This window comes from Eublepharis macularius, chromosome 10, assembly GCF_028583425.1.
Source record: "Eublepharis macularius isolate TG4126 chromosome 10, MPM_Emac_v1.0, whole genome shotgun sequence".
In the NCBI taxonomy this organism is placed as follows: domain Eukaryota; kingdom Metazoa; phylum Chordata; class Lepidosauria; order Squamata; family Eublepharidae; genus Eublepharis; species Eublepharis macularius.
Window position 1 is genome coordinate 48,722,067 of NC_072799.1, and position 19,173 is coordinate 48,741,239.

Consider the following 19,173-nt stretch of genomic DNA (forward strand, 5'->3'; position numbering starts at 1 on the left):
ACTTCTATATCCATTTAAACTTAATTTCATGGCTCTTATTAATAAAATATAGATGCGGAAATCATAAACAGAGTTAATACCTTGCTGAATCCATTAATGGTCCTAGAAATGTTTAACTCTGTTTAGGATTGCATTGTGAGGATCAGCATTTTTATTTCTCTCTTGATTTGACTTCTCTTACAAATGTAACCCATTATGGAAAAGGAATATCTTATTAATATCTATGGCATTTGACTTCATTTATAAAATAATCATATTAAAACCAGTGATTTATGATCACAGTGGATTTAGAGTTAGTCTATTCACCTGAGACAAGTATGAATAGACATTCTTGTGGCAGAAGATATCTTTCAAAAAATCATAAATAATCTTCATGAAAGTCTCATTCATTTAAAAAATGAACAATATATTTTGAGGTTTACCAGTATGAGCAACTTATCCCTAACAAGAAAAGATCAATGATAAACGAACACACATAATAATATGCATGAAATTATTAACAATACACTTACCTTGGTGGCTTAGCTCATTTTACAATGCTTTAAAAATGAACTGGAGTGACTTAAATGAGCACTTTCTTAAAGGTTAAATAAATTGTACTGGCATATAACTAAAGCTCTTTGGATCATTTAAAGGTCAGTTCTTTTTTTTTCTATTTTCCATCAAGTGGTGATTTGTTTTTTATTATTTACAGAAAGTGACATCTCTGTCTCTGTGAACAATCTAGGAAACTGAGAAGCATAAGAACATCAAATACAAGTTCAGCATTTATGTTAATGTAAAGTTACCCCTAACATCCAAAACAGTAACACTTGATTTCAAAAGAAGGAACTTTATAAAAATGAGGGGACTATTTAGAAGAAAGGAAGAGTCAAATTCCTAGAGGATGCTGGGAAGCTATTTAAAACCACACTAACTGAACACCTTCTCCAGCTTAGGAAAGGTACTGCCAAGTAGACAAGTGCATTTCTTTCATTATTAATTACAATCGTTATGAAAATGGGGTGTTTTGAATTATAGTAATTGATATGAAAATAAACAAATTCCTTATCTAAACAGACCATAACAAGAACAACACCCTCCATGATTTCCTGCCATTTTGATCTGCAGCTATTGTTTCTGACTGTCTCCCCTCTGCTGTGTTTTCCTAATAAGGGCATAAAGCTTTGTTCCTTGGGCGAGGGTGCAGGGGAGCCTCTGGGCTTTCTTCATTGATTGTAGAGTGTAGGCACTAAGATTACATATATGTCAGAGGAAGTCCAATCTTGAAACATTTTCTGAGGTAGTCTAATCTTGAATCAGATAAGAGTTCATTTCTCATACTGCAGTTTGCCTGTTTGTAGGGAGGTTAGAAAGAGAGAGATGGTTTGCAAGTTTTGCTGTGCCAAAGTATAGTGCAGTATTTTGTACTATATTATTCCTTTCTTACTTTTAGCTTTCTTCTTGAATATAATTTCCATTTTGTATAGGCTGTATTCTCTATTTCTTCCAGAAGTATTTTATTGTTTTTAATTTGCTTCCCCCCACCTTTTCTACTGCTTTTTTATTTGATTTGTGGGTTGCCTTCTATGTTTTGCTTTCTCTTGCCACTGAAGGCCCTTTGGAAGCCATTTTAAAGTTATTAATCTCCCCTCGGTCTTATTTAATTCATTAGTTCTTTATTAAATGTTTCACTGTGTTGCCTGAGTGTGCCTGAACCCTCTGGATTTTTAATGTGCTCACCCTCGCCCTGTCCCCAACACACAAACACTGAAGCTGATGTGGTTCTTAGAAAATTACAATGAATTTAGGATTTGACTGTCTTGTGTAACTCAGTCTGTGTTGTATGTTGTGGTGTCATACACACATTACAGTATCTTATCTGACATTCTGGCACAAGCACAGTACATGATGACTAGCAAGGGTCTTCTGGCTTTGGTGGGAAGACTATGTAGCACGTGGGGCAGATCTGAAAGAGAGAAATGGAGAGCAAGGGGCAATTTTGAAAAAAGCAGCAGCAGTCAACAGTAGCAATAGTAGCAGTCTACCTGGCACTGGAATGCCATCCTTCACCTCCCAAAAGCTCAAGCTACTTTCCTTCAAGATAAGTGGCTTCAGTGCCAATTCCATAAGCTGCTTTATCTGTTATTGTTTCCTATCAATTCTCCAGAGGAGTTAGCCGTGTTAGTCTGTAGTAGCAAAATCAAAAAGAGTCCAGTAGCACCTTAAAGACTAACCAATTTTATTATAGCATAAGCTTTCGAGAATCAAGTTCTCTTCATCAGATGCCTGATCAAAACTGGGGTTTTGATCAGGCATCTGATGAAGAGAACTTGATTCTCGAAAGCTTATGCTATAATAAAATTGGTTAGTCTTTAAGGTGCTACTGGACTCTTTTTGATTTTATCAATTCTCCCACAGTCTTTAATATTAAACATGGACACGTTTCATTACCTCAAAAAGGGGATCCAGTGTAGATGTCCTTGTGGAGTACTGTAGCCTACTGAGTTTTGTCCAGTTGAAATAAAAACATGGAAGGGGGGAGGTCTTCCTTGGAACTAATGGGAAATAATAACAAAATGAACCAACAATAACAAAAGAATCAATAATAAAACAAAACCATACAGCCCAATAATGATACATTCCCTTGGAATTAATAATAAAAATGAAAGAAATTAAACTAATTCCAATGCACAAGTCTACTGCCAAGTCTGAAAAAGATGCCTGCTTGGTTAAAAACCTAAGTCAAGGGCTGTTAAAAAAAAAAGTCAAAGAAGGATTTTTTTTTAAAATGGGAGGTCTGTCCCAAAGAAGTCAATGGAAGGGAACATAGGGCGTGGGGAAAGAAGTGTATATTAATAATAAGGCATGCAAAAAGAGAATAGGAGGAGTAGCTTGCTAATGGCATCAAGAAAAATAAGCAGTTCTTTAAATATGCCCAAAGCTGGAAACAAGCTAGAAAAGTAATTGAGCTTTGAATGACCATGGAATAAAAGGATTGCTAAAAGAAAATGGTGAAAGGGCAAAGAAGCTAAATGAAATATTTGCATCTCTGCTTACTGTGGAAAATGTGGAATTTGTGCCCACACCACAGCCACAATCTTAAGAAGTCTGAAGAACCTAATTTTAAAAGTTTTTTGACACGGTACCTCACCAAAGACTTCTGAGTAAGCTTATCAGTCACAGGATTCAAGGTTGGTTCCTTTTATGAATTAAAAATGGGCTAAGTGAAAGGAAGCAGAGAGAAGGAATAAATGGACAGTTCTCTCAGGAGTAGACATAGGCATGAACGGGAAAAAAATTAACACACTGTTCGTTGTTCATTGCTGACGATGAACATGAACAGACAAACAGTAATGAACATGTCCCATTAATTAACAGGTTCGTTGTTCATTGTTCGTGGGGGCCAGAATGGACTTAGAGAGCCCATATTTACAGGGAGTGTTCAGCAGGATCTCCTCCAGCCATAACCCAAGTTTGGTCAAGATTGTAATATGGATCTTGGAGTTATACATTCCCAAATCCAACACCTCCAGGAAACTTCCATTGAACACAATTGGAGCCACCAGTTGACTTTGGCCCCGTTACGAAAGACAGACCGGGAACTTGTCAGGGAGATGATGCGATAGGCAGGACAAGTTGCGGGGAAGGGTCATATTGGTGCCTTCCAGAGAGGGAGAGGATGAACGAGGGAATGGGAACTTGTCTGGGAGAGGAGGACAAAGGGTTACCAGACGTGGAAGCAGCCCTGAGAACTGAGTGGGGCTAGAGTCCGTAGCAGAGGAGCTTGGCCTAGAACCACAGTAGACTTGGGGTGGCTCAGATACCAGGTAGGTCCAGGTCCATGGAGAGATACACAAGTAGGTTGAGGTTGAGGTTGACCTTGACAAAGCTCCAGGGGCAGGTCCAGGGGCAGACGTGTGTGGCGAGGATGGAGGAGGTCTCCCAGCTGGGAGAACACCCGCTCGCTCTGCATGATGGTGGGAGGGCAGGACAGGATGTTGGTTACTACTATGATGGACAGGTCCAGCCATACGGCAGATTAACTTGCACAGTACTCCAAGGGGTTGGAATGGGGGGGGCCTCAGTGGGCTCCGTGAGGTACTCTTGCACCATAGCCCCACCGAGTCCTCCACTGCAAGAGACGCGCCCACTGTGCTGAGGCCAACCACACAGCCCACTGACGAGGCCCAGAGATCAAGTTGGGCCATTTGGGTGTGTCTCTCCTGCTGTGGCTCTCTTCCCTCCTCCTCCTCCTCCACCACCTGCCCCTCGCCCCTGCCCTGTTCCCTCCATTTTGCCTTCTCTTTCTGGAAATGGAGCACCGCTGTGTGGAGCTCCTTTTTCTAGCGCTGCATCTGACCCGCCCGCATGGCGTTGCTGCCCTTGATCCGAGGGTCACAGAGGGAGGACATTTGGTATGGCACCTCATGGCGTAGAGGATGCAAGCACTCAGCCATGCATGCCTGCATCCTCCTCACAAAGTCCCTGACCCTGGGGAGCAGCTCTTTCTCGTGCTTGAGCTCCTTGGCCAGGAACTGGTCGAGCCCGTGGATCAGGGGGATGACCTGACCCAGGCTGGCCTTGTAGGAGCACAGGAGCTTGGGGGCCTCCTTAAAGGGTTTCAGCATCCAGGACATCTGGGCAAGGACTCTCCATTCCAAGGAGCTGAGGCTCAGCTCCTCTCCCCTCCTCAGACCATCCATAGATGACAGGATGTCCTGCAATGGGCCCTTCTGCTCCACGAGATAACATATGTCATAGGTGGAGTTCCAGTAGGTGGGCAGGTCCTGAAAGAGTTGGTGCTCAGGGTCCCCCCCTCCCCTTGCCTATGGAACAGCTCGCAGAAAGAGTTGATGCTGCAGGAGAAGTGGGAAGCAATGCAGTGGCAGCTGTCCAGCAGATTGCGTGTCCACAATGTTCCCTCATCCCAGCTGTCCCTTGGCTTGCTCCCCAGCCCGAGCATGTACCTCATCACCAGGTGCCGCTTGTGCACCATGCACATCAGGCCCAGGAGGGACGCCTCTTTCAGGGCTGCCAACATGTTGTTTCCCGCGTTCGTCACTATGAAGCCATGGACAAACTCCTCCCCCCCGGCCATCCACTCCCTCAGTGCTGCCTTTACGGTGTTGGCGCTGTTCTTCCCAGTATGGACCTCATCCATCCCCTGGGCCTGGAGAAGAACTACCCTGCAGCCCGCTGTCAAGCTGGCACCTTTTTCCAGGTGCCAGTTCTTGGCCTGGGGCAGCGGAGGTCATCTGGTTGCCACCAGTGGGTGGTGATGGCAAGGTTGCCATGATGGCAGCCGCTCCAGAGGTCGGTGGTGAAGTGTACTGTACGGCTAGCAACAGCTCTGTCTCACTCCACTGTCTGCTGAAACTGAAAGCCATGTACCTAACAAAAGCACCCGCAAATGAATAAATATACACACTTCTAATAATATTATCACGGGATTCGGTTTCATTTTCTCAGCCATGCCGGACGCTCCTCTCGGCTGGTCCGGGAGGAAACGACCGGGCACCCTGACCGGGCGGCTGACCCGCAAGGATTAGCCCCCAGGACTCCCAGGGAGGGAGCCAGGGTCCGGGACGCGGCGGGAAGAACTCCCCGAAATCAATGCGGGGGGGGAATTGCCCGTTTGTCCCTATGGAGGCCGGCAGATGTGCGCGGCGCCTCGAGTGCCGCCGGGCAACGAGAAACGGCAAGTAAAAGAAACAGGCGGAAGCCTGTAAACAAGCGAATCCCTTCTGTTCTACAAGCGTTTGTGAAGGAGAGGTTGATCTGAAGAAGACTCGCTCTTCCCCTTCGTTGAGTTCCAGAATTTTGTTGGCGCCCCCCCCCCAAAATGGCAGCAAGGAAGCAAAGTCCCGCTCTCGGTAAGTCAATCTCGGCTACCTTGCAAAAGGGGGAGTCGCTCGAAGAGTTGGTACGCAGGGCGGTGGTGGAAGCTATAAAACCCTTTGTTGACAAGCTGAACGAAACTGATCAAAGGGTGGGCTCAATTGAAAGCGAGGTGAAAACCATTAAGGCAGCAGCGGGGGGGGGGCAGAAAAGTCTGCTCTGGAAAGTGCGTCACTTGTGAAGGCTACAAAAAAGGAGCTGAAGTTGGTGGAGAACCAGCTGATCGGGCTACAGGTGGAACGAACGCAGACAATTTTACGTCTCCAAAACGTGAAAGAGGAGGAAAATGAGGATCTGTGGGATTTGGTCTCGGAACTACTGGCGACACCCGCGAGGACGACTAAAGAAGAGGTCAAAAGCGCCATTTTGGAGGTCCGTCGGGCTTCTTCAAAATATGCAACAAAGCGACAGTTGCCTCGTGAGATCATTATTGACTTTTCATCTAAAAAGATCCGGGACACCATCCTATATAACTCATACAATGCGGATTTGGACTTTATGGGTTTGAAAGTCAAGATTTTGAAGGACGTTCCATTTCTAGTCCGGAAACGGCGTTTTAAATATAAAAAGTTTGCAGCACTTCTGAGGGACCATGGAATAAAGTACAAATGGTTATTCCCGGAAGGAATATGGTTCAGATATAAAGATCAGGCCTATAAGATATTATCAGAAGATCAACTAAAGGATTTTGAGAATAAAAACCCAGAACTCTGCTGCACCAAGAACGAAGAAAAGGAGGAGCCGGAGGGGGGGGGAGGAGGAGAGCATCGCAACAGCAGTTGCACAGAGAGAATTGCGTCCGGGACCTAGAAGGGGGAGGAAAGTTTAATCAGAATTTGAAATGTTTATTCTCTGTATGATTAACCACTCCATCATTATTTTATGGAGCTATTTTTGTATTATGACAGTATGAAGGGAAACATTGAAGTGTAGTGTTTAGTGTTTGTAGTTCATTCCCCCCCTTTTCTTTTTCCACCCCCCCTTTGTCCCTTCCCTCTCCCCTTTCCTTGTGATAGTTTTGTGTAGTGTTTTGTAGCTATGAAAAATAAAAAATTTATTAAAAAAAAATAATAATATTATCACAATATCTTAAGATCTTTGAAGTGCTTCATGCTACAAATGTACAAAGAATCAATACTCAAATAAACAACATTCCTGCAAGGAAGTCCCTAGGGTTTCATGAGTCCTTCACTGCCGTGTTTTCTTGCTTGAAGAGCTCAAGCCCAAGGTCGGGATCCCAGGAGGACGTGGTACAACAGCCAAATGGAAAAGACCTGTTGAATCTTTTTCACTTTTTCTTTTTCTTTTATATTCCAGGTGAAAATCAAGACATTAGGAGGAAAAAGGCCCCAGGGCAGGGCTCCCCTCACTCGATTCACAAGTAAACATGGCACAGCTGCTGACTTGAAATTAACATTCTTAAATATTCTCTCTTTTTTCTTTACAGGTTGAGTCAAGAAGACAAAAGGGAAAGGCCCAGCCGGGGCTCCCCTGGCTTGGCTCTACAAGCTGCCGGCTTTATAACTCAGCTTGTTTCAGGATGCACAATCTTCATCAGGAGCCGCTCTTGTATCACCACAGCAGTCTTGAAACTCTATGACTGAACCACAAGCATTCATGTGCAGAAATTCAATGCACAAACCGAATGGTCATGATGACCATACGCTGTTGGGGCGTATTTCAGTTGTTAAAATGAATGTGTTACCCAGAGTGATGTTTTTGTTACAAACGATCCCAATTGTAAAAGACAAGAAACATTTTATAAAATGGCAAAGGAGAATATCAGAATTTGTACGGGCAGGAAAAAAGCCAAGAGTTAAGATGAAGGTGTTGTGTGATGCAAAAGAGAGGGGTGGTTTACAATTACCAAATTTGAGGCGATACATCTGACATGGTTGAGAGATTGGGTAGGACTTTCTAATGTTAAATTGTTAGCTCTGGAGGGTCATAATAATTTGTTTGGTTGGCATGCATATCTATGGTATGACAAACACAAAATGGATGGTATGTTTCAGCATCATTTTGTAAGAAGGAATGTTTTTATGGTTTGGCAAAAGTACAAGAAGTTTATTGGGGAGAAAAGACCTATGTGGATTGTTCCAGCAGAAGTTGTAAATCCAAGTGCAGAGTACAAGGGAGAAGACTGGATAACTTATAAAGAACTACTACGGATGGACAGAGACACTTTTAAAATAAAAGACAATGAGGAGTTACCATTTAAATATGGTTGGTTGCAATATCGGCAAATTAAAGACTTATTTGAATCTGACAAAAGAAAAGTGGGTTTTAGAAGTAAAAATTCAGAATTAGAAGAGCTTCTATTTGGAGGGGGAATAAAATTGATTTCTAAGATGTATAAGCTTTTACTGAAATGGTTCATGGAAGATGAGACGGTTAAACTTCAAATGGTAAAGTGGGCAGTGAATTTTATGGAAAAATACATTGAAGATTTCTACATGCACTAATTTGAAAGAGTATGGATACAAGATGATGTATAGGTGGTATTTAACACCGAAAAAATTAGCAAATGTAAATAATGATATGTCAAACAAATGCTGGAAATGTAAAAAACATGAAGGTTCCTTTTATCATATGTGGTGGATGTGTGAAAAGGCCAAGCTTTTTTGATCTAAGATTTATGTAGAAATGTTGTTAATTGTGAAAAGTAATTTGTTGAAGTGCCTGGAACTGCTGTTGTTAGGTTTAAATATGGAAAAAGTTAATGTCAAGGATAGAACACTATTATATTATATGACGGTAGCAGCAAGATTACTATATGCACAGTATTGGAAGCAAGAAGAAATACCAAAAGTTGAAGATTGGATTCAGAAACTGTTGTACATGGCAGAGATGGACAAAATGACAAGAAAATTGAAAGAACAAAATCCAAGTGAATTTTTGAATGACTGGGGGAAATTTAAGGACTATCTTGAAAACAAGTGGGATATGAAAGGACAACTGTGGTCTCTGGATAATTATGAAAATGTACAGAGAATAAGTATGAACTTTACCTTTAATAATAGAAACAAATAATAGAATAGTGATAATTATAAGAAATAAGGGGTTATAGTGCTGTTGGGAGTCAAAAAGGAAAAGGGGGAAGGGAGAAGGGGTGGGGGCATATATACCAGAATAAGGGGTAAATGTTGCTATACCATGTAGTATGGAATGTATGGAATGTATGTTATCTCATCCAATAAAAAATTATTTAAATTAGAGCAACACAGATGGTCTGTGGTTGGCAGTCAAAACTGCCTAACAGGGTTTGCAGGGATGAGATTGGAGTTCCATGGCTGCAGAACACCCCCTCCCTCCCCCTAGTGTCTGCTCCCATGTAACCAATTGTAACCAATTTGGAGCTCCACACTTGGAAGGAAGACCTGCCCATCAAGCTAAATTGGGTTTAGATTGGGGTTTCCCAGGCAACAAAACGAATGCAGACAGAGTTCAGGCAGTCCCTGCCTCTGTTGCCAAGGGAATTGATTGAGGGTGCCTGACTGTCTTGCTTCACGAACAGCGGATGAACACAACGAATGAGGCTTGTGACGACCACTTGTTCATCTAGAATGGGGTCTCACAAACAGCTTGTTCGTGCACCGACAAACGGGTTGTTTGTGGGGGGTTTTCCGTTCATAATGCTGTTCGTGCCCATGTCTACTCAAGAGAGAAGTAAGCAGTGTGTCAAGGATTAGTATTGGGGCAGTTGGGATTTAAACTCTTCATAAATGTTCTAGAACTAGGGTGAGCACTGCAGTCCTGTGGTCAAGTCTGCAGATAGCACAAAATTATTCAAATGGTAAAAATGATAGGTGACTGTGAAGAGCTCCAGGAGGATCTTCACTAATTTGATTGAGTGGTCAACAATGTGGGAAATGAAATTCAATGTAGTAGGTGTTAGATGATGAACTTTGGAACTCCCCCCCCCCCCAATCTTCAAGTATATGCTAATGACGGGCTTTTTTGCATGCTTGACTTATTCCTGATTTTTTCAGCAGTTGATCCCCAAGGATAGGAATCGGTTTGTGTATTCTGCATGTCTGCCCTCCCTCTGCTTTTTTCTGTCATTGTGTTGCTTTTTTTTGTTCTGCACATGTCTCAAATAATCAGGATTTTCAAGTGAGGGTGTTGTCGTCATTGGTGGCAACAGCAGTGACTTTGCAGCACCTCCCATCCTTTTATTATTTGTATATGCTTATAATGTTTTAGCAATATAAAAGATGATTTTTTAAAAAAGATTGAAAATGAACATATGTGGAAGTCTTTGCATGGGGAAGCTTAAAAGGAGAGCCACTCCACCACCCATACCTAACCCACTCCCCACAGTCCAAACCAGAGCCCACACTGACCCAGTGCTAGGAGATAGAGGCCAGCACCAACAGGCAAACTAATCTCTGTTGAAAAAGAGCCTGGAGAAGTTGCAGCTATGAGTTTTCAAACTTTTCTGCTTTTTCTAGTATCACAAGTGATCACGCCCCCCCCCCCTTGGTCCCCAGGGCTTCTGCAATTTTTTTTTTAAATTGTAATTTTCATACTGTTATATCGACCTTTTTTGGTAACAACACATGCAGCAGATTCTTTGAAGTCCCAGCTTTCTTTTTTTAAAAGGTCTTTAGCCCTTTCCCTTGCAGAGATGTGAGGCCGTTGACTTTAAGCCATGGGCCAGTTTGCCTTAGCCTACAGAAATTTGAATGGGCAATCAAGCATGAGGCTTGATTGGCAGTGCTAAGGAGGCTCTGCCAATCAAGATCAGGAGACAGGAGATAACTCTCATTGCCCCCTTCCCTCATCAGGCATTCACTGCTGCAATCGACCCACCCTTCCTCCCAGAGAGCATAATGGAAATAACTAGTTGTCTGTTGGGGCTAAGTAGAAATTTGGGGGGGGGGGGTCACCAAATTGGAAGAGGTGAGACCCTTTTTCACCTGCTCCATGATACGTTTGGTAATACAAATTAATTAAATAGGCTTGGTTTAAAACACTGGTTAGGCCGTGACTTGTTTGGCGGAATAGGGCAGGTTGCTCAGGATAGGGAGGGTTAATTGGTAAACACCTTGAGGCATCATGGTGATGAAGGGTATGTCCAGAACAGGAAGGACCCCAGGTGCTGAACTGCATCTCTCAAACCTTGTAGGCACCTTGTAGCCCATCAGGGAATGTTGATGAAGCTGGGCATCTCTCAGCACAGGCTAGGATAAACAAAGTGGGTGAAACCACCAGCCAAGTTTGAAGCCAGGGTGGACTTGCCTGATGGGAACCCAAGGAGGATGCCTAGTGCATCCCACTCTCAAATAGTCAGCTTATGTTAAAAGTGTTGACAGATCAGTTGTTTAAAGTTAATTGTTTAAATAAAGTAACTTGTTGACCCCACATAACTTGTGTTTGTGTAATTATTTTTTTGTGTTTATTTGGGATGCTGGAGCAAATAAGGAAAAAAAACATACCTCTGCAATGGAACAGGTTAGAGACTTAACTTTTTAAAACTGAAAGCTGGGAATTCAAATAATCTGCTGCATTTATTGTGACAACAGTAGTTTGATATAAAAAGGTGGAAAAATATAAAACAAAACTAGGAGAGGGGAAGGAAAATGGAGAGGAAGACTGGCTCAAAGATGATAAAGTTTAATCATCAAAAAGTAGGTTGGAGGTGAATGGGAATGCACGGGACAAACAAAATGAAAAGTCATTACACACGAGGAAAAAAATGACTAAAATCCAGCATCCAGAAAAAGATCTGGGTAAAAGTGATCTCAAAGGCATTGGGAAAAAGGAGTGGGTGGGTGGGATGACCAAAAAATCTGCAATGGAAACTAAGGCAAAGAAATGCATGCAGAAATAAGGATATAAATTGAAGTAGTATGGGGCCAGAACTGACAGGAAACAACCAACAAAAGCAGACTGGTACCCAGAAACAGTTAATTACAAGACAGGCCCCAGACAGAATAACAGAATACCACTGGATTGCACCTACAACTCTCAGCTAAAATATACTTTTGCATACTTTTCCATTAATAGATGGTTAGTGCATTACTAAACCAAATTATATCCTTTTAGGCTCATTGACTTAAGTGGAATCTGTTTAGGATTGCATTGGGTACCAATATCAAATCCAAGGTCTCTTGTAAGCTAGTATCAAAAATCTTGTGTGCAGTGTTACTTTAGAGCCTAACTGGACGCTGATTACGTAACTTTCATTTACATAATGCAGGCCTCTGAGAGGCTGCAGAGCCTGCAGGGAGCCCCACTCCCCCCCCCCACATGGCCTTCCTACCGCCTGTGCAGTGGCTGCAGGGCCTTTGGAGGTCCACGCTGGCAAGGCCCTCCCAAGGCCCCACTGCTAGAGTCCTTTACATTCATTTTCACAATGGATTCTGTTGCTAGTTTATCATAATTACCAATATTACTCATGTTCATCTGATCCTGTGGAAGTCATGAGCCTCTCCAAAGCCTCCCCACTTTCACTAAATGAGAACAGAGGACCCCTGGAAGAATCCATTCCTGCTCTTTGTTGATTTCTTTGTGAACTAAAATCAACAAATCTAGCTCTTAGTTTAACATTTAACTGTGTTTAAGATGGGCTAATTGCCACTCTTCTCTACATTATTTGAACTATAATTTACTGAAACACAATATGTGAAACTGTAAAGTGTTTTAACTGCTTACATCACATGCAAATTAAGGTATTTCTGTACAAAATCCAGGGTTTTTTAAACATTAATGAATTCGTGTATTAATTCTTCTGCTACAGCTAAATGTCTCCTTTTTACTGTAGATATATACAAATCTAATATAATTTTACTTTTCTTTGTCACATTTCACCTATTGCCTATATGAAAGGACAAACAATCAGTAAAGAATAAACAATTTAAAGAGGATGAAAGGGACCTTCATCTTAACTCTTGGCTTTTTTCCTGCCCGTACAAATTCTGATATTCTCCTTTGCCATTTTATAAAATGTTTCTTGTCTTTTACAATTGGGATCGTTTGTAACAAAAACATCACTCTGGGTAACACATTCATTTTAACAACTGAAATACGCCCCAACAGCGTATGGTCATCATGACCATTCGGTTTGTGCATTGAATTTCTGCACATGAATGCTTGTGGTTCAGTCATAGAGTTTCAAGACTGCTGTGGTGATACAAGAGCGGCTCCTGATGAAGATTGTGCATCCTGAAACAAGCTGAGTTATAAAGCCGGCAGCTTGTAGAGCCAAGCCAGGGGAGCCCCGGCTGGGCCTTTCCCTTTTGTCTTCTTGACTCAACCTGTAAAGAAAAAAGAGAGAATATTTAAGAATGTTAATTTCAAGTCAGCAGCTGTGCCATGTTTACTTGTGAATCGAGTGAGGGGAGCCCTGCCCTGGGGCCTTTTTCCTCCTAATGTCTTGATTTTCACCTGGAATATAAAAGAAAAAGAAAAAGTGAAAAAGATTCAACAGGTCTTTTCCATTTGGCTGTTGTACCACGTCCTCCTGGGATCCCGACCTTGGGCTTGAGCTCTTCAAGCAAGAAAACACGGCAGTGAAGGACTCATGAAACCCTAGGGACTTCCTTGCAGGAATGTTGTTTATTTGAGTATTGATTCTTTGTACATTTGTAGCATGAAGCACTTCAAAGATCTTAAGATATTGTGATAATATTATTATTTTTTTTAATAAATTTTTTATTTTTCATAGCTACAAAACACTACACAAAACTATCACAAGGAAAGGGGCATATGACTGTATTAATGCTGGCCTTTGCTGAGCAATCATTTAATAGGTTAAACTATCAATTAAATAGTTTAAAGTTTGTAGCACTCAATTTTTGTTGCATGTAGATTGTAGTAATCGTAGTAGTAATAGAAGTAATAGTAGTAATGGTGCCAGTGTGGGTAATTATGGTAGTAGTAGTCATTGTTTCTCTTTCAAAATCCCATTTTCAAAGCAAATACATTTATCCAGGGGAGCTCAGGGGCAAGAAAACCCAGCAATAATTCCTCATGTCTGACCAAAATCAAGCAATTAGTATTTCTGCTATAGTTGAAATTAAGCAAAATGTTATTCTGCCACCTAGGATTAAAACGAAAAGGAGAAATTATAAAGTTCTGTAATGAAAACACTACCAACTGAATGTCAAATATATTTGCACAATTAAAACGAGTATTATCAGCACAGTGGTGACGTTGAGCCCAAAGATGTTGATTAATTGACCAGCCGATAGCACATAAATTGCTGAAAGCTCAGCCTCAAAGGGAACCTTCTATTGTTGTTAGCACTAAGTAACAGAACATGGCATCAGCACATGGGATGGCTTGTAATTGCTTGGTTAAACAAACAAAACAAGAATGTTTGTATTTACAGCAACTTAATTGTTCCAGTAAGAAAACCAAGCTATTATATCTACAGTAGTCATTAATCACTGTTCACAATGTGAACATAAGTCTTCTTCACTTCAAACCCTAATACTAAGATCTGGCAGGCTGGAAAATTAGAATATACACCCTTCACCTACGAGTACTGTAGAAATTACTAAGGACTGACTTACATTGTTATAGCATTTCTATTTGATATATACAGATAAGCGTATGTGGTAAATAGTACTGATCCATTAAAGAAGCTCATATGTGTAATTTATTTAGGTCAGTATGTAACTGTAATTAATTGAAATGCAAAGGACTTTAGGGTACTGCATATTAACAAGTCCCATATTTATAGGTAACCTTCACAAAGCTATAGCTAATTTGCTTTCTCTACAAGGAAATATCTCATTAATGCCAATTATGGTTATTTCTAGACTGTATAATGTCACCAAAAACATGATGCCATGTTTAATTAATAGCATGCATAGATTTTGTATATAATATCAAAGTGGGAAGACCATCAACATTTTTCCTATATGAAAAAAAATTATAAACATAAAACATATATGTACATTATGTGCACATAACAAACACATATTATGTGCCCATGGCCATAGTCTTCCGTCTTCATTAGTACTGGCTATAACACACCCAGCTTCTTTCTAGCCAATTTGCATGTGGGAGTGGTGACGTTGTGTTGGCTGAGTAGGATATAGACCCCTAGGCTGAAGAAGCTGCCTATTCCTGCTTTAAGTTATCCTTATCCACTTTAAGCACCTTGTCATGCTCATAATATTAGCTTAAGGGGCTTTAAAACAAATCTCTTCCTTCTTATTTTTTAAAGCCACTTTCATTCTAGAAACTCCCATTTCTCAAATTAAAGGTTGTTCTTTGAAAAAAAAAGTCTCAGGTATAGGCAGAACAATACCCCAGATTGGACAGTGCAGATGAGGCTACAATTATCATAGGGCAATTAATGTTTTCCCTTCATATCTAGGTATGCCAGACCCCCACCAGGGGTGGGAGATCCCCCACCCCCCACCCCCGCTTACCTGGCCAGCTTACAGTGTGCGCTCCCCCGCAGCACTGCGTGCTCCTGTGTGCTGAAGCCGCCTGGATTGGGCTCATTTTGGCCCAGATTGGGTCCGTTTTGGGCTGCTGCAGAGTGCAGGAGTGCTCCTGCGCTCTGTAGCAGCACAAAATGGGCCCCAAAGCAGCCGGATCTGGGCTGGATCAGACCCATTTCAGGCTGCTATACAGCACAGGAGTGCTCCCGTGCTCCGCAGCAGCTAGAAACAGCGGGCGCGCTCTCAGGGGGGGGGGGTCGCATGATGACATCACTTCCCGGAAGTGACATCTTCGTGGTTGTGGGTGCGCCCGCGTCCTGCATGGTAAGTGCAAGGCCCCAATCCCCACCAGGAGTTTGAGAGGGCCTGGCAACCCTATTCATATCAGAATGCAAAATTTATGTTTAATTTGTGGTGACTATCCTCAAGGTTCATCTCAATCAGTCACTGAGAAAGCTACTAGCTACATGAGAACTTCTATGCACTGACAAGTTCTAAATTGATACACTAACAGTAGGAGAGGGCATGTCTTTTAATATGACTATTCCAATAGTAGGCTTTCCCATTAGTAGGATCTGACATATAAGCAATTTTGGCTTTGATATTTTTCTCTTAATAGAGAATATCCTATAGTTCATATTGCAAATGTAGGACTTCTATGCTTGTATAGCAAGGCAATCAGTGTGGAACTCATCGAAGCTTTATATTTTAGATGATGCATGAACATGGGAAAGAGGCATGGTGGGACAAAGAGAAAGGCCTTATGGCAGTAAAGAAGGCACACTCAGAAGAAAAGGCTAGAACAACTTTCTAATGAACCATACACTGACCTCTTCGTGGTGGGAGGTATAACTACATGGAAATTAATAATGAGTTCAATTATAAATAACTTTACACTTAAGAGAAATGTACATGTTGCCTTCAGGTTCTTTCAAAAAAACAATTTTGTTGAAATTTCTGCAATATGTCCATTAATTAAAAGTCAAATTGCTAATTAAATTCTTTAATTGGCTGCTAGCTTTGCAGAACACATTTGGTTTTTTGTTGAATTGGGGATATGTGTTGCAGTTAATTCTGGTGTAATTTAATATTCTGTAATCTAGAATCATTTAATATGCTGATTGATATTGATTTGTGAGACATCACAATAAAATCATGTATATGAGGGGCAGAATATCACATGCTATTATATACATTACTAAGTTAAGATGTTGAAGGTCTTAAAAGAGGTATGGTTAATTCTTCCTCTTTTTTAGTTAGTTGTTCTGTCATTATTTTTCTCACTTGACCCCTTCTCTTTCAGCATCCATTAAGGCAATTATCACAGATCAATTCACAAAGCCTTTTTTCTTTAAACTTCAAACTAGTTCATTTTCCTGGGCCTTTACCACAGGTTTTGAAGAGTCTATTATGGTTTAAATTGATTATTTTAGAGTGGCTTTAAACTATGAGGAGAAATTAGGCCTTTAATATTGTTTAAAAAAATCCAACATGCCAATTGCAAAGGTTCAAAAACTAAAGGGATTTAATTCCTGAAAAATTCTTAAAATAATCTGCATTTTTAAAAACTGCTGCTCACCATAGGTTGGAAATACATACTGTGCACCCCTGAAACATTCACAGCATATTAACCCCTGGCTGCCGGTCTGAACTGAATAAAAATATAGAACTATCACATACAATACAGGCAGGCAATTAAATCAAAAGATCACCTTCTCCAAAATAAGAAAATGACAGTTAATACACAGCTGTATAGTGCTTGGAAGTTTAAAAAAAGAGGCTGCATATGCAGATTAACATTATTAATTGTCAGATTTTGTCTTTTTGACAAAATCTCTTGGGCTTGCATTGATAGTAGGGAAAAGAATATGTGATATACACATTTTACTGGATGAAAACAATCTACAACTGGGCATAAAAAGGGCAGGAAAATGAGTATTATAATATCCAGAATACCTGTTTGGATGAACTTATAATATTCAATTTGTATGCAAGATAATAGCCTGGGACTGAAGAACAGTGCAAGACAGAAGGGAAATAGAAAGATACCATCTATTCTCCTAGTCCATGGACTATGACCATTTTCCTTTTTCAGTTGTTAGACCAGTCTGAATGACCAAACCAAGATCTCTCAGGGATACCATTGGATCAGATCCTGTGTTAAATCTTCACCGATGGAAGGGATTTCTGTTAGTGGAATAGGATTTTCTTGCCTCCTCCCTCTGGCTGAATGCATCAATATAATCCATGAAATATTGCTCCTGAGTAACAAGGTGGTGGTGGAGAATGCCCACAAGTCAGAGTTGACTTATGGTGACCTCTGGTGGGGTTTTTATGGTAAGAGACTAACAGAAGTGGTTTGCCATTATCTACCTCTGCAACCCTGGTCTTTGCTGGAGGTCCCCATCCAATTACTAAGCAAGGCCAACCCTGCTTTAATTCAGAGATCTGATGAGATCAGGCTCACATGGGCTATCCAGGTTAGGGCAAGTAATAACGTACATGAAAAAAAAGTCAGTCTGCAATGAGAGGTGGAATTGGTGAAAATGTTCCCCTTTGTTCCATGGGATTCACTTCATTATCCCCAGGTATCTTGGAGATGCTCACACATTCAAGTCCTTAACCAGTGCCTAAGTGTATAATGACAATCATGCATAACACTCCAACACAGGAGGCACAGAACAGCTACAAGGACAGTTTTTAAAATGATCCCCAAAACAGTGAGAGGCCTTAGAACTTGAATATGTGAGCATCTCAAGGACAGTAGAATCCTAAACAGAGTTTCACCCTCCCAAGCCTCTTGATTTCCATAGACTTAAATGGAGGTAACTCTCCTTCAAATTGCACTGTAAGTGATCAAGCAAAAAAAAATCTTCCTGGGTTCATCGGTTAATAGACAGGTTTGATCTGTAATGATAATCATGTATCACATCAACATTGGTAAATAGGTAGGTGCACAGTGCAACAACACCTCTGTGATAGAAATATATAGCAGTAAACAAGAGAGCTTAAGCTTCCTGGAAAGATGGAGAGAAACAAGACAAAGAGGAATAACAGAGAAGAATGAGTTTAAAGAATGATAATACTTGGTCACTGCACTGTCCAAGGTACCCAAGAGACTGATTTTAGTGCCAACCAGCCAGAGAATGCAATGGTGAGTCTGGGTCCTGAGTAGAGATGGGCACGAACAGCAATACGAATTTAAAAAAGCCACGGACATCCCAATCTGCTGTTCGTGAACAAGCTGTTCGTGAGGACCCATTCTAAATGAACAGATGGCCGTTGCATGCCTCGTTCATTGCTGTTCGTCAAGCCAGACAATCTGGCACCTACAATCAATTCCCTTGGCAACTGGAGACATGGACTGCATGAACTCTGTCTGACCTCTGTTGCCCTGGAAACCCTAATCTAAGCCCAATGTAGCTTGATAGGCAGGTCTTCCTTTCAAGTGTGGAGCTCCAAATTTGTTACAAGGAAGCAAAGAGCAGGCTCCCAGCTCTGGTTTTGCAGACAGTGAGGGAGACACAGTTGCTCTTGGCATTTTGAGAGAGAGACAGGGAGAGTGCATTGGAGCGTGAATTTTCTTTGTGTGTGGTGGGATAGGGATCTACCTCTTCAAGTTCCAGGGCTGCTGCCAGGGTCTGGGCTAAGCTATTATTTATTACTGCTACCTTTCCTGCTGCCTGCTCAGGTAAGGTTTCTGGGAGTGGTGTGGTAGGGATCTACCCCTTCAGGTTCCAGGGCTGCTGCCAGGCTCTGGGGCCAAGCTATTGTTTATTATTGGTACATTTCCTGCTGCCTGCTCAGGTAGGGTTTCTGGGAGTGGTGTGGTAGGGATCTTGATGGCTGGAGGAGAGCCTGCTGGCCCTCATGAACAACAAATAATGAA